Source organism: Strix aluco, chromosome 1 (assembly GCF_031877795.1).
Source record: "Strix aluco isolate bStrAlu1 chromosome 1, bStrAlu1.hap1, whole genome shotgun sequence".
Lineage (NCBI taxonomy): Eukaryota > Metazoa > Chordata > Aves > Strigiformes > Strigidae > Strix > Strix aluco.
Genome location: NC_133931.1, coordinates 146,535,141 through 146,551,688, shown reverse-complemented (window position 1 = coordinate 146,551,688; position 16,548 = coordinate 146,535,141). Strand labels below are relative to the sequence as shown.

At 41.9% G+C, this 16,548-nt stretch overlaps 1 protein-coding gene across 2 annotated transcripts in view; it reads right to left on the bottom strand.

Annotated features, from left to right (window-relative positions):
- Window positions 1–16,548, bottom strand: part of RARB (retinoic acid receptor beta) — a 319,454-nt gene that overhangs the window by 22,343 nt on the left and 280,563 nt on the right. The gene's annotated exons all lie outside the window — the stretch shown is intronic.

The window sequence follows — 16,548 nt, the reverse complement described above, 5'->3', positions numbered from 1 at the left end:
CTAAACATAAATTATTTTAAATGGAGATAAAAATGTTATATGCACAGAGAATACTAATGCAAGCTTAATTACTTAACTGTAAGAATTAAATTTAATAGGTAATGACGAAACCAAATTTCCAGAGGTGTTTGTTGTGGACATGGCATCGCACTCCCCTAGTATCTACCTTCCAAGAAAGTCTACTGCAACTTCACATGCACTATAAGTGTCTCAGTAACTTTGTGAGGTGGGATTTTTTCATTGTATCGTTACAGCTGTGCACGGTGAATGGCAAAATCGTCTGCAGTGATGCAGCTGACATTTTACTGGATGTGAACAACACTAAAAAAAGACAGCAACTGTGTCTCTTCTTAAATTTCTCAGTATGGAAGATAACAAAACCCATACTAATACAAACTCCACCAAGAAAAAGTTATTTAAAGGAAAAGTTAAATGTGAAAACAGTAAATGGAAGAAACTGAAACACATTTAACTCAAGATCTGAAGATCAAAGGACAAGCACAAACACTTGAAAGAGTAAAAATGGCAGTGAAGCTATCTAAAGTTGCTTGCCATCTGCTCCTGCACTCAAATCAGCCTTCTACCTTCCCCCGGCCGTGGGGGATTACTGGAAATATGCATTGTGCAGCACTCGTGCTGTAATTGATTTCCCACATATTTGTGTTTTGTAATAAAATATGACAGCTGCTCCATCACCATGCTACTCTTTGTTCTTTTAATGAAAATAGCTTAATTTTACAAAACGTGCCCAGGAGATGAGTCTATGTCCTCAGTATTGCCAGTACTTGTGAATTTTATCAGGAGGCTTGTTGTTAGCTAAAGCTAACATCTTAAGCATAACCAGATGCATAAGGCTTTACAACAAAGCCAAGCAAAATCAATCCCTCTCCCCAAAGACTCCATGTCAATATTAAACACCCCAAAGACTAAAAGTTACTGGACAAATAAAACCAATCCTAACATTCACTCAGTGTTCAAAACCTCATGATATTTAAAACAAGGCCCTAAACTCTGAGGGTGTGGCTGGTGGGTTTGGCACACATGAGGATGGCCAGGGACTTTGGATGGCCAAAGATCTGCTGATTCTCATTTGTACTGTCCCACCCCAGAAATCACATCTATCTATGCTGTGGGGAGGGAAGCACAGCAAAATGGGCAGATGTCCAGAGCCACCTCCATGACAGCTCTTTTCCCCTGTGGTTCCCCAGGCTCATCTCCACGTCTTCTGTGGTTGCTTCCTACATGCCTGTGAACCACGAATGATCACAAAGAGCAGACAAATGGTGAATGTTTCAGTAGGAAGAAGAGGTGTCAATCCAGTCTCACCTACAGTATCTGTTCAAGAACAAGTGATGCACAGTTGGATTCATTTTCCTCTGGGTGTCCTTTCTGAGAGAAAATTAAGAGTGACATGGGAAAATAGTGGGGTGGGAAAGTAGCAGAGGCGGAGGCATCTACAGAAATAATGTAATATGTGTAACAGAAAACAAGAGATAGATGTATCGAATATTGTTGCTCCTTCACAAGGCCGTTAGGCACATACTCCATGCAACGAATGGCTCTGGTTTTCTCACTAAAGGTTTGACTTTGCAACTGAGAGAACTCTGACCCTGATCCAGCAGATATTTTAAGGACGAACTTGACTTTAACTGTGTGAACAGACCTGCTCGAAGTCAGCTATGTGCTTTGCTGGATCAGGACTGGGACACTGAGCCTACCACCAGATTAAAGCCTCACCTCGAACACCATCAATTCTAGCATCTGGAGTAATACAGACTCAAAGTTGGCCAGGAAGGGTGAACTGAAAAGGTACCTTCTTGTGAAGGTTCAATGCTACCAGTATAGTCAGGTTTAGAAGGGTGGGTTGGATTCCCCCTTTTCCTTTTACAAATATTCCTCTAAAGCCAATGCCCTGATTTGTTCGCTGGATCCCAGGGCAGAGCAAGTATGGTCTCTTGCACCAAAAAAACCATCCAGGACTGAAACGTACATCTCGAGTGCTCCAAACTGTCACTGAACTCCAGAAGTAAATCCTAATTGCTGCTGTACTCAGGAGATAAAAGACCTCCTTAGAAAATTATGTAAACTCCTACACAACCGCAAAGAGCAATAAGCCTTTGTAATCAAGCCCCATTTACTTATAGCTCTACAAGCTGATTGACACATTTGCCAAACAGGTGGCCTCAGCAGCTAATTATCTCAACAGCTTTGAACTCCTTGTGGAAGACAAACACATGATTTAGGCCAGGCTTTGCAGCAGCTGCCAAGAGCTCCCAAAGACCAGGAGATAACTCCGGCAGGAACCACACCACACTCCCGTGCCACCCTGGCACAGCTCCCTCTGCAGCTGTACCTGAAGTCCCTTCCCTTCCAAAGGCCACCTGAGGGACAGCTGCTGGTCAGTCCACATCATCAAATTGGCCCAGTTCTGTCCTCTTTCTTTTCGGGCACAAATTACTAAAGGGTAGGAAGGGGAGAATTAACACGTCCTGAAAACTAAGAACAGTTTTGTTCAGAGTTACCTTCTTTTTTTCCACCATTCTGATAGCCTTTATAATAACAATAAAACCCGAATAACATTTATCTTCTTGCTTTATGTATACTTTTTATATTTCCTATATTTGTCTTCACTAAGGCTGCATCAGACATGGCAGTGTTTCTATATTCCCTGTAAGATAACACAATAAAGTGCTGACATGTAACACCCAGGCTCTAAAAATATAAAGAATTTCAGTAACGTTGGACTATTACACAGATTCAACTACAACTATAATTCAACACAAAAAAAAAAGAGAAAAGGATTAAGACAACTCTATGTTTAAAAGAGTTAAATAAAAACATATAAACGCACACATTTACCCAGTAAATTTAAAAGCCATCATTGCTCCAGGAACAGGAACTGTCACACCGCATGTGGGAAGGGTTTTGGATTACAGCTTATGCTTATATTACATAAATCACACCTTTTTGTATCTTGATCTTTACATGCATATGATCACATCAATCCCCGATGTAATTCCACTGCCTTTTAATGATGATATGCCAGTGATGAATCTGTGTCACAGTTAATGCCACCGTAGAAAACTCAGGTTATGAATTTCATTACTTGTGCACTAAATTCTGACTCGATGGCTGCATTACTTAGGAGCTCCCGACAGGGGACAGTATGGAAGCTCTCTTGCCCTGTGAGAAATACTGGAAGTTAAAAAAAATAGGAAAAAAAAATGAGGTGGTGGTGTGGGGAAAGAGAATGAAAAAAGGTGTATCTTGATATGTGAGGAAGCCCCATCTTGGCGCTGCTCGGACGGCTGAGCGACGCACACCCACGCCTGAGCACGTCTGCTCCGATCCATCTTCCGATGACAGCTTCCCTGTCCCCTCGACACACACGCCAGGACTTGCACTTCCACACCCAGAAACCTCAAGGCAGCCGCGGCAGGGTTCGCAAGCTGGCAAAGGCACTTTCTGTTGCCTTGGCTTTAAGGACCAGACCCTACCGTCAAACATTCATTCCCCTAACCTGATCGAACATCATCTTTTGTCCCATCCAGTGTGTTCTCTTCACCCCAGGTTTGCCACTGCTTTCCTTAGCCTCAGACCCGTTTTCTCTCTTCTACTTGAAGCGGTGGGCAGGGCACAAAAGCTGCAGGCAGGAAGGATGCATTTTTCAGGAAAAGCAGGGTCTGCTGAAGATGAAACTAAGTATAGGAAAGGCACAGTTTCTCTCAGAGGACCCCAATGCTCTCATTTAGCAACCACGCAGCAATTCTCCTGCTTGAGCGGGATCATATCAAGCATGTTGTAATGCTGGGAATCATCCAGTCTTAAACGCAAGCCCCTCAGGTCCACGAAACTTAGTCATCTCTTGGCCTAAGAAGAGTCTGAGATCCAGCCCAAGAGATTTAGGCAGTTTCTAGATAATCAGGTAAAATTATAGAATAGTGAGTGTTTGTACTCCCCTTTGTCAAAAGTGACACAAAAGTGTCCAGAGCAGAAGAATCTGCAGGTCTCAACGCAATTTTTCCAATTACTTGCATAACCTGTGCTTCCCCAGATGCCCAGAAGATAGTTAGACAGCACCTTTAATACATTATAATGATTAAACAGCTATAAATTCATGACTTTAAATGCTATCATTGCAGTTTTGTCTCTCGGAGATCCCCGTGACCTTTGAAGAGTTCTGTATACTAGTTAACTGGTTTTGTTCCTGTAGCGACAACTACTAGTGTTTCCAGTTAGTTCACATTCCTGTAAAACCACACTTCTCTTGTCCCTAAATATTTTGGAAGTTACTCGTTAAGCTAACAAATCTCAAAAGCACCATAAAGCACGCTGAACAAGTCAGTAATTGCACAGCACTGGGCTCAAGGTAGGTTTTCAAAAAGACTCCCTTTGTCTGCGAACGCTGATGAGAGAGAAATGAGAGGTGAGCTGAGGCAAGACCGCCGCAGACCTGCCAACTCTCCTCTCTGGGCAGAGGCTCGCTGTCCCGCCTGCTCTCCTGCGTCTCGGGAAGCCATCTATCCCCTTGCCGAATGCCAGGCAGCCTGGGCTGCCCAACACAGCAGGCAAATGGTGCCACCCATGGGCAGTGGGGCTGATGCTCAGCACTGTGTCCAGGGCTTCCAGGAGCACCAAACTGCTTGCTAGGGTGGAAACCCACAAGTCTTGCACAGCTCCTTTACACTCGGACTTCTCCAATTCCAGCTGCTAAAAATTTCTAATTCTGGCAGAAGTTAGCAGCTGTGGACAATTTCAGTCAAATATGCAAAACTATTGCCACTGCCAAGTTTGATCCATCAGGATAAATGCCCCACACATACCACGTGTCACACTTCTCCCCATCACCCTTCAATAAACTGCGTTCATGCTAACAAATGGCAGTCTGTGAGGACGTCTTTCACAAGTCACTGTGGAAAACCTCGAACTGCTGCTGTTGAAGTAGGCTCTCAGACCCTGTGGCCAAAGCCAGCACCCAGCTGCACATCACTGCTGGCTCCCATGCCCAGGAGCTGGTGGAAGCAGGCACAGAGATGAGGGACCTCAAGAAGGTTTGACTTTCCCAGCTCCGTCATAAGAAAAGGAACAAAATAATCATCTTGAAAGCAACACAATCACACTTGACAAACTGACGTGCCATCAATTCAGAACGGTAAGACTCCTGTTCACATTTTAACAGCAATGCAATCGCAAGCCAAACATAGCACTAAAATACGCAGAACACCAGGTAGTTATAAATAGATTGGTTTTCCTAGGTCGTGATTTCCAGATGAAATAATGTTTTCTTTTAGGCAAAACTGCTCAGTCTTTAAAAAGAACAGGAAACTATCTTAGAACAAATTCCCATGCCAAAACTGAGCTTTGACATATGGAAAACGATTGGAGGCAAAGCACGTTTCAAACACAAAACTCTTGTTTCTAATGGACAAAGCCAATAACAAGTACACAGTCTTCAGGGGCTTCAAGTACAAAACCGAAACACACTGAAACCTGCATATTTTGTAGCTGATTCAGAGAAACCAACCATGTCAGCTGTCGGGTACAATTGCCACAAGAAAACATCTCAAATTGAGCGAGATAGTATCTCTCTACAGACACGTATGAAAATTAACAGGGAGCACAGAGAAACAAACATGGAAGAAATTTCATAAGTACCTGGCACGCTATCATTTTTCCCCAGGCACAGAGCGAGCACATACATTACAGAATTCAAGCCTTCAAGCCCACCGCTGGTTTCCTATTGAGAAATAATGTACGGCTATGGCAAACGCACCCTGGCCAATGCTCCAGGAACCTCAGTTCAACAACAGGGGAAAACACCACAAATCCAGAGGACATCGTCCTGTCAGCTGCCTTCACGTACGCTGGCTCTTCCAGCCACTGGTGGCATTTTTTTTTTTTTTTTTTAAGATGAAGGTGAATCCGAACTCTGCCTTGCAGCTTTGTATTATTCATTACATAATTGCTATGTTTTATTAGAAATATGATCTATTATAACCTTGAATATGGTAACTTAAATGACATTGAAAATTAGATTATTCTGATTATTAGAGAAGTGAGAAAGGTACTAAACATTTGTAAGGCTGATAATCAATCAGTGTATCCATCTGAGTGCAATAAAAATCAATCAGGAGCTAGTGCGTTTAAATCTAATTTTTTAAGCATGACATTTTCTTCTGAGTTTCTTTTTTAAATGTCACCCTCTTCTACAACAGTGATTGATTCTATCCCCAGGGACAGTTAACTCCGACTGTTTTATTCATTGCACTGAGCTCTTGTATCCACAGTCTTTTCTAAATATCAAATTAATGATAACAATAACATTTTCATCAAAATGTGAAATTCAGAAACACACATCCATGGAATCAAAACACTAAGAAGCACGATAGTACATTTAAATTGGTTCAAATACCAAGAACCTTTTAACTAGAAAGCAGTGTATTTTAATGCAGAAAATGGTGGAATTTTGTATCCCTCCAGTTCTCTTTTTTCCCCCCATAAAAGAGAAGGCCAAGGATTTGCTTGTTTAAAACATAATTCATTTAGAAATGTTTCAGTAGTGAACAATGAATCACTAGCTATAGGGAGTCCGTGAGTAATTACCTATGCCTCCAAAATAACCTTATTAGGCCATTGTAAGTATAGGGGAGACCTTTGATACTTATAGCCTAAGGGCCTCTATTTTTCCATTCATGCACAGGGGATTTATATGGTTATATCCTATTATAACCGACGAAAGCAACACATCTCCCATTTATGTATGAGGATAACTGCGGGGTTAATACATCAAGAACTGAGTTATAAGAACAGGTTTCATTATATGAATGAATGATACAAATGGATGCTCTACAGCTTTATTTAACTGGCCTGAAACTTGATCTGTGGTTTCAAGGATTCCATCAGCCTGAAAATTTTATTTTTGACATGAAATTTGGCACCTGCTGTTGTCACATCCCTGCAACATTAGTAGATGGAGTAAGCAAAAAAGGAGTTTCTCGTCTCTTGAAGAAAAACAGTACTACCTGAACTCAGATGTAGGACCAAAACTGGAAAGCCAATGCAGAACAATAGGCTGAGAAAAATACTCCTTGAAGATAGCTGAAAGGTATGGCTTCAGTATTCTTTCTTAAAAATTTACTTTATTTTTTTATTATTATTATTTCACATTACTATCATTTAAGAGAAAAGATTTTTTTTTTCTCATTTTTATTTTAAGACATCCAGAAGTAAAACCAGCAGCTATCATACTCTGGATATCTAGAACTGCCAATCCAAGACCCAAAACCGTTGCTGAAGGAAAAAAATGGTTCTAAAGGCTTGAATGTTGCAGAAGGCTCCATAAAGTACTTCTGCAGGAAAAAAAAACCCCAAAGCCCATAAACTGTTTCCAGGTGTATTAATTTATCGCTAATGCCTGCCTTTATATTGACTATACTATTTCAGGATTGGTTCAAGTTCTGCAGAACACATCAAACACAGCAACAACTGCCCAAAGAACAAAAATCAGGACTCTAAAAATAAAAAAGAATGCCTCCCCCAAACAGGTCCTAAGAACAAATGAAAAAATTAAGAAGTTTTAGAAACTGAAAGACAGCAAACAAGTGGAACAAAACTAGAAGAAAATGTGTTTTGCAGCATGAGGGTGTGGGCAGGCCTAAGAGACAGCAAGAGAAGCAGCTGAGTCAGAGCCAGGATGTACAGGGCATGGTATCTACACCAGGGGCTGAACCGAAAGCAGACTCCTTGGCCTTCCTTACCATCTCCCTACACATTGCAATCAAAGTAGGTGGAGAGCCGTGATTATACATTTAATGATAAACCGTTTAAATAGCATTTGCCCCACGATTTCCATTTTCAAAGTGCTTTCATGTCATCAACTAATTGCCAGTGTGAAATAGGATAATCCCCATACTCTTAGAAATTGACGCTTAAAGAGCTACTGAAGGTTGTTAACATTAACAACTGCAGGCAGAATAATCACTAATATTTCCCATGAAGAACCACCAACATATCTGCAATGGAAATAGCCTAGCCATACCCATTGACTAAGGCAAAAATTTACTCACTGATACGTTTCCATCTGTATTTCACATAGGCATCACCTCAAGTTAGTTAATATAGCTAGAAATTCCCATCTGCGAGATGGAGCACCTCCATAGGCAGGTCCCACAATGTCCCTGTGCATCTTGTGCTGCTGTTGAATTAATCTACACATCTGTCATTCCCTCCTTGTTCATGCCTTGCCCCATATCTCTCAGTATTCTGCATGAAATCAGTCACTTCTTTACCCTAAATGTAAAACCTGCAATTTTATTAAGATCTACCATGCCACCTGCAACATGTTCGCAGAGTAACAGCATCACCCGCTGGATCTTGCCAGTCATCCCTTTCCCTGCTCAGTGCAGGAATGGGAAGGAGCTTTGGGAATCAATCACTCCTTCCGGGGAGATTTCCCAAACTCACAGGGCTTCTGTGGGTAACCCACTGTGAAGTGCCAGCCTACAGCAGAATCCCCATGAAACTAAACCCCTCGGGGAAATGAAGTATTGTGCTTACTATCTACTGTTCTGTCTGCCAAAATCCCAGTGGATTTACTAGTAACTTCTGTGGCAGTCTAGATAAAGTTCTGCATACAGCTGGTTAAACTGAAATACTCTGGGGAACAGGAGGACGGCTTTTCTGGAATTGCAGTGTCTTAAAACATTAGCTAAAAATATACAAGACCACAAACACAATGTGATTATTCTTTTGCTTCCTTACAGCCAAAGTCACCAAGTGCATATACAGCAGTTGAAAAACACTTCTAAATACTCAGCCTGAAATTAAATTTCTATTAAGCTGTAGTGCATTTGTTTTACCATAGGCTGGGTAAAAAAAAAAAAAAATCCCTAAATTTCAAACTCTGAACTTTCAGTCAGAAATCACTAAGAGGCCATTAAATCTGTCTCATCTGATTTCAGCTGTTTAAGTGCCCTTTCAAGCTACCTTCTCAAAGCAACTGCCCTTTTGAGCTACAATCTTGAAGCCTGGTACACTAACTCTTTATGGATAACTGATTACAGGTAAAAATATCCTGAACCTGACCTTTCTCTCCAGGGTCATCAAAAGGTAAATCAGTCCACTCATCTACAGATATTACATTAATTTCTCTTAGGAGACAGTCATGGTAGTACAATGCCTTGTAACTGGGAGAAGCTGAGGGTTATCCAAAGTCATGAATTCAATTTGTTGGGCATTATCCAGGGCCACTGATGGTCGGGGAAGTGCACAGCTGTAAACCAAGACCAGACACTGCACTCCATTCCTGCTCGCTGCCTGGCCTGACTGTAGCACTTCATACACTTCAGCCTGCTGTGGCTATTTTATTTCTCACCCTAACATGCACAGAGGAAAAGAACATGACTTGCTTTTTACTTAACTGGAAAGCTACCTACCATGACAAATTGCAACCTCTTTCCTGACAATGCCATTAACAGACTCCTTCAACAAAACAACTTTCCATAATAAGTGCATTCATTCAATGTAATGAATGAGTCTCAGCTACGGGACAAATTCTGATTACAGATGATAAAAGTGGCTTTACTGGACAGCAAATGGAAAGGCTACAAAAAAAGGAGGTGAGCTGGAAGATCTCTTTTCTCTGCTCGCACACGGCTGCTCAGTACACAGGGCAAGAGCTCCCCAGAAGGAAGAGCAGAAGTTCAGGAGCAATACCAAGACGGCATGTCACCTGCATTTCTCCCTTTTATTATGGTTGGTTTCATGCAGTTTGGCTTTCCCCAAACAGGGTTCCATCCCACATTATTTGCCAGAATTAAAAATAACAACCCCAACTTATTACCACTGCTGTTTTTGTCTTGCAGTGGTGCCACTCCACTGATTGCAGCAGAGTCCTATTAGTGTAAAACTACAGTAGCATAGTGGGAGATCAGGTCTAATATCTGTGTCTGCAGATGGATAACACCGCATTCATACCTAAGTTTCATTTCTTTGTTTTGCCCCCAAGGCTAAATTTCACATTTGTACCTCCTGGTGCCTTGTGCAATTGTGTAAAGGTGCATCTAGCGAGAGAGCTGCCAACTGACAACACATCTGAAGAGGCTTGCGTGCGCAGTGTACTTCATCAAGCACGAAGAACACATTGCCTCCTGCAACTGTAAATTGAGCTCATGAAGGTGGAGGAACAGTTGTTCCCAGCACATTTAAAGAAAGGGAGCCATAGTCTTGAATCGCAGCATTAGCCTGTGTTACAGCCTCAGCAGCTTGCAGCCCTGGCCTCCCACTAGGCCAGGGGTAATAAAAGCAAAGATATAGCTCAGCTACTATTTACCTATTCCTCTGCAGCTAACATGGAAAACACTCCATTATGAACTTACATAAATTCCTTCCTAAGGACAAAGGCTTGTTGATACTCCTACTACTAAAATAAATAAATAAATAAAATTACTATCAGGAGGTCATTTTCAGCTCTCAAGGTGCCAGGGTTGACCGCTGAAGTGGTGGGCTGGGGGGATATAGAGTGTGCAGCTCCACAGCCATGCTCAACCTCCCTGTCCGGGCTCCCCTCCTGGCCAGCTGGAGCTGCTGCCCAAAGACCTGCTTCACCAGGAGAGGTGGCCCGGGAGCAAGAGAAGGGAAGAACTGTATTACTTAACCAGGTGGACCTAAAAGCACCAGAAGATCAGCCAAAAAAATTTACTGTTTAAGCCTCACATTGATGTGCAGTCCAGCACAGCTGGTGGGCATGCATCTGCAACTGCCGGTGGGCTTGTTCGGCAGCTGGGTCAGATTTTTTAATTAACAGTGCCTGTCATTAAAACTCTTTTGCCATAATACTAAAAGAAAGGTTTCATCAAACAGTAAAATAACATGCTCAAACAATACTACCGCATCTCACTGCATTTTAGAGTGGTGGTGACTTCCTTTCCCTTCCCAAAATCTGAGCAATTGGAATAAACAATCTGCAAATTTGTTGTTGGGGTGGAGTACTATTTTACACCGTCCTTTTCTCACAAACTGTAACCAAAGGAGAAAGAAAGGAGGGAGGTCAGGGGACTACTTTTTTTTTTTTTCCCCATCTGCAGGATTTCAGGAAGGCCCAGCCAAACCAGCCAGCAGGCTCTGGGAGCGCCGGGCTGGCAATGTCACCGGATTCCCGTAAAATCCCTGCTGAAGCTGGCTGCTGACACAGGTAAACTTTATTCACTTTCAGCTTTAGTGTCTTGCTGCCCAACCCGAAACACTACACCGGCAAGCTGAGGCACTTGAAATGCCTCTGCCTCCCAGGTGTTCCTTTGGGCAGGACGCCCCTTTCCACCCATGCATGGCATAACTTGGCGCTGAGCCCCAGCGGCGCTTAACCTGCAGCGGTTGAAGCCCCAGCTCACGCCCGGGATCTCTGTGCCTGGGATAGCAGCAGGCTTTAACGTGACTCTTGAAAGCAAAAAGTGCTTGGGAGACAAAGGCTATTGCTTGTGTGTTTAATAAACACTGCTCCATCCATAATTCACACACATAAATACTGCTTTTCTTCTATTAATTCAGGCTCTCCAGACATCTGTACTCCTGCTTTATGTAGCAGCAGAAGCATCATGGCATTAAGGGGTCGAATTCCCTTAACACACCTGCAGCAACCTCAGCTGTTTCAGCACTCACGTTATGACATGAATCACTCCACAAGCCTGCACCTAATTATCAGACTGTCTATTTTGATATATTTTATCTTTTATGTGCAATGCCAAAGAACTTCTTTAAAATACGTTCCAACTACTGTTTCATTTAAAAAAAAAATTCCTTTCTTGTCAGGGTCTTTAGTTTTGAAATAGCAGGAGTAAGTGGACCAGATTATTTAAAAAAGAAGGTGTGCAGGACTGGCTTAAAGAGCTTAATTCTGCCAGACAGGGTCAAGCAGCATCAAATCCTGATTTCTCCATAAGATCTTTTAAATATCCTCAGTAAAGTCAGCACATAACCTTTTCACATTAAGCACTCTCACAGTACACCAGACCAGCCTGATGTAGTGATCATACAAGGAGCAAAGCAGACAGACTCTTGTTTCCAGGAAGCAGCAAGATACTAAAAAAAGCAGCCTTTTTATTGTTGATTTGAAATCAAAGTGATTACTGAGGCCTCTGCAGCTTCCAGTGTAAGACCTACTGCACACAAGGGAGTTCATTTTGAGAAGGCAAACAGGCAGCAGGTCATCACAGAGTTAACTCAATAAAATAATAATTTCTACTTGGATAAACTGACCTAGTTTTCCCAGACTTCTCTATGAAAACAAAGGATGCAACTTGGACGTGAGATGACGTCTGAAAGGGAAGCCAAGGGTTGGGCAAGGAGTTTGAATTCAACACACAGCTGATCCTTAACTAAATGAGGGTAGTGGTCCCCAGTTGACATTACAAATGACTACACAGCACAGGATTAACTGGCATTACTAGTGGTTTCTACCCCCATCTGATCTCATTGATGATAATGACAAATTTTTCATGTCCTTCAAAAGTGTGGCCCTGAACATACACAGGCTTGTTACCTCCTTCCAACTAGGATGATCTTCTCCAAGACTGTGGCAAGTGCCTGATGCAAGATGCACTTACAGAAGGCTTTTTATGAGGTCCTCAGGATATTGTTCCTGGGCTACAACCCCCATGGGAAGCACTGGCTGAAAACTTGGATTTCCAAAAGCAGAGCTTTATTCAGTTCCTGAAAGAGGCAATGAACATCCACCTCCCCAGCCAGCTGCAGGACTGCCCCAAAGCCCCAGGCCATGTGGCAGACACAGCGCAGGCAAGTCCACCAGGGCCTGGGATGCACAGCGCAGAGGACAGGAACCAACAAGGATCCTTCTCGGTCGCCCTTGTAACTCACCCTGAGATTTTGCAAACCTGAACACAACATGATGCTAAGCACCCTGCATTTTGGGATTCCGCCCCGTGTTATTTTTCAGTGAAGCTCTGTTGTGCTGGAACACCTCCAACCAGCTCAAGTTAAACAATTTGCCCAGAGAAAATGTTCAATGAAGGGGAAACATAAAAGTATGCACAGAAAGAGGCCTGACTCCCCCTCTTTTCTAATCCATCACACAGCATTAGAGATTAAATACTCATTAAAAATATATACAATAAGCCGTTATGACAGGATATCTAGTGATTCCTTTTAATTGCCTTATTCTTCCCACACCCTGGTTTCTAGGGAATATTTTTAAGTGTTCCGCCTCCGTTACTGCAAGGCCCATTTACCATAGGGTTATCTCCCCACCTCGTCCCCCCAGCCAAGACAGAAGACCCCAAAACTCATGGGGCTTAATACTGCATACCCTGTGGGAGGCAGCTGATGTGTCTGTATGGTTTTATATATGTTCACACCTTGCCATGCTTAAATTCTAGTAGGAAAATTGTTCCCAAGAAACATGTGAAATAGCTGTAACTGACTTAGAAAACAACAGGAAAAGTTGCCAAGAAAAGGCTTTGACTCTCTCTTTAGCACAAGCAGGATTTAAGCCTTCTGCAGAATTAAAGGAATAAAATATTTTTCCTTATTCTCTTCTCTCTCTGTGTACTTTTCACTTTGTTATGGGAGAGGGTTGAACATAATGGGCTTCCTTTTTTTAATAACCACTATGCTCTTGCTTTTATTTGTTCTCTTTTTTTATTATTTGCATTCCTTTTCAATTTAAAATTAATTTCTGAACGTTCTGATTTAGTAGCAGCATTCACCTGAAAAGGCATCCAAAGGGCGGGGGGGGGGGGGGGGGGGGGGGGGGGAAGTATACATTGAGGTTCTCTTCCAAATTACAGAAAGGGGCAAATGAAGTATCTTTCTTGTAGAAAAATGCTGTCAAAAGGCTCTTATGAACTAACGGTTCTCCATGTCACTTGTTACAGGGATCTGAACCATACAGGTTTGATCCCTGAGCTCCTCAATGAGATAATCAGATGGTGTGGCAGTGTACAACGTGGACTGTGAGACCAAAGACACACTGAGCTCTGGAATTTCACACCCATCTTCAAGAGACATCTAATTTGAAACACAAGAGCCCCAGCAGCTTGCTCCCTGTCCAACAGAGGCAGACCAATATTGTGAGAGAGCAACTCAAGCTTCACTAAATCTAATGCTGCATCTTCCAGTATCAACGAGTCTTCTGTATCAGAAAAAACCCACCTTGATGAAATTTCAGGAGTGACACTTTTTTGAGAGGCTCTTCCCTGTTGTCTCTCCACCAGAATCAAAACAAACTGTGTCATGGGTCACCTAGAAGAAGCGCTATGGCAAGAAAAAACAGGGGGAAGGCAGTCCTTGTATGTAAGGAGTAGCTCACACAGCTATGGCGCAGTCAGGGATGCTGAACATGCAAGACGCAGCAGCTCATCACATAAGGACGTTCATTTACTGCCGATTAGTCTTCCTGAGCTGATGCCTCCTCTACAGATGCCTATAGGTTACAAAAAGGCTAAAACCAGCACAATGCCAATTTCAGTCTTCTTGAGATACAGAAAAAGTTCTCATGCATTAGCCAAAATAAGTATGTTGTACTTAATTTTTAAAATGATAAAAAATAAATTTCAATCTTCACTCTGCCACTGGGACATTCTCTAAAAGTACATACCATATGAAAGCAAGTAGAAGTACTATGCTTTATAAGAGAAGACATAACCTATGGATTCTTTGAAATGTAATACTACTTCCCATAAACTCCTGCAATTCCTGGCAATTTCCATTTTTTCTACCCCCCTTTAATTGCATTACTATTTCCAAAAGCAAACTGTAATCAGCTAGTTGGGAGTTAAAATAAAAACAAGGAAACCAGAACTTTTTTTCAGAAGAGATGAGAAGAAGCAAAGGATTTGCAGCAGCACCCATTGCACCAGGGCTGACTGACAGCAGGAAACCTAATGATGGAAATAGGAGGAGACAGAGCAGGTGAAAACAGTGTCTGTGGATCGACCGGTGAGTCAAGGAATGATGACCTCTCCCGCTCCTTCAACCGCGCGGTGATCTTTTCACCAAAACTATCTGTTGCTGCCAAGGGAATAAAGCACCTCTCTGTGCCAGAGAGGCAGTAACCTGGCATCCCTGAGCCATTTGATGAATAGTACATGTGCCTGCTGCTAAAGGGGAGGGTGCAGTGATGCCTACAGCATTTTTAAAATGCTTTCCCTTATCTTCCAGTATCATTCAATTTAGTATTTCTGTTTGTGATGTTTTATTCCACCCTCACTGCTAAGTTCTCCTATTTAATTTAATGCTTTCTTTTCAGGCTCTCAAGTTGTGTGGTTTAGAGTTTCCCAGCTTTAAATACACCGAGTTCTGCCTCCAAGAAAACACTGACAGTGGAGCATCGACCTACTTAACATGGGAAAAAACAATCCCAAATGCAAAATGCATGATGCTATCTACCCGTAATCCCTCCTCCCACAAGTTTAAAGATGACAAATGTTTAAAAATATAATGCATTGAAAATGATACAAATGTAATACACTTTGTTAGTCTGTCATTTTAAATGGTTTGTAAAGTTCTCCCTCAGAGGATTGGACTTAAATCATTCATTAACTTGAAGCTGATTGCTTTGTCCTGGAAAGGGGGAAGAACATGGATTTCTCAGATGTAACCCAATTTCCTAACAGAAACAAAAACAACCTGATGAAATTCCATTACCAAAACCATCTATCATACCCCAAGCAGAAGTGTAAATAAATTAATTACAAAATGAGCTCCTTCAGCAAAATCTAACTTTATGGGGAGTTTTAAAATTAACATTTCACTTGCTTAAAAGTTTAAAAAAATGAAAGAAAGAAAAGTAGGTCAGCATGTTTCCCCAGCATGTCTTTCTGACTCCATTAAAACTGTCTGTCAGATGACTAACCATGCCTGTAATCCAACTAAAAGCATGTTTGCTTTCTGTTGCACTTTTTGCCAGCAGAAAGGAAGAATTCCACTTAGATTTATCTCTGAAATTCAGGCAAATGTCTCCAAAAGTCAGATAATTTCATCACATTTACTTACCAAATCCGTCTATATTGACAATAAGCAACTTCTATGGATGCATGGCACTGAGAAACAATCCCATAGCTGATTAAATGCCTATCAGCTGCAGGCACTGCCTGTAGGGCTTTAAGCTACAACTTGTTCAAGTCAGTTTTCAGAGCTGTTGTCTGATTGACAGACTTTTCATAAGACCTAGATTTAAAAATTTAAGAGCTTTCAGAAACATGCAAGCATGCGAACAAGTACTAGAGTAAAGTGAGATGGGGCAAAACTGTTTCTGTTCACTTTGGGTCAAAGGAAATTAAAAATTCCAATGCCCTATGATCTTTCTTTTTCCTTTCATCAGTATTAACAACAGAGTGTTATTTAAGTTAGGATAGAAAGGCTGATATTTCTATTGCTCATATGCCATCTAACTTTAAAAAATGCTGTACACTTTCCATGTAAGAGCTGAAGAACTGGAGATTAACTGTTCCGATGTATTTTAAATTGAGCATGTGATACCAACTCAAACTAAAAACGGAGGCTATTTTTAGAGCACAGTCCTAGGGCCAGCATCCC